We start from the raw sequence: 231 nt of genomic DNA on the forward strand, positions 1-231 counted from the left end.
CCCCCACACCCAGCTCCCCACAGCCTCTACCTCTTCCCTTCCCACACCCCTTTACTATCAGACACTGCTTGGGTTGCTCCTTACCGGAGCGCAGCATGTGGAAGCTCAGCCCTTCCTTGGCCATGCAGCAGTGTAGGGGCTGCTGATTGGCCAGACTGGGGGGGAAGCATTTTCATGAGCTGAGCTGTGCCTGACAGCAATGGGGAGGGAAAGGTTGGGGGGGGGGGGGGG

Source organism: Crocodylus porosus, unplaced genomic scaffold (genome assembly GCF_001723895.1).
Source record: "Crocodylus porosus isolate Cpor-Errol unplaced genomic scaffold, CroPor_comp1, whole genome shotgun sequence".
Lineage (NCBI taxonomy): Eukaryota > Metazoa > Chordata > Crocodylia > Crocodylidae > Crocodylus > Crocodylus porosus.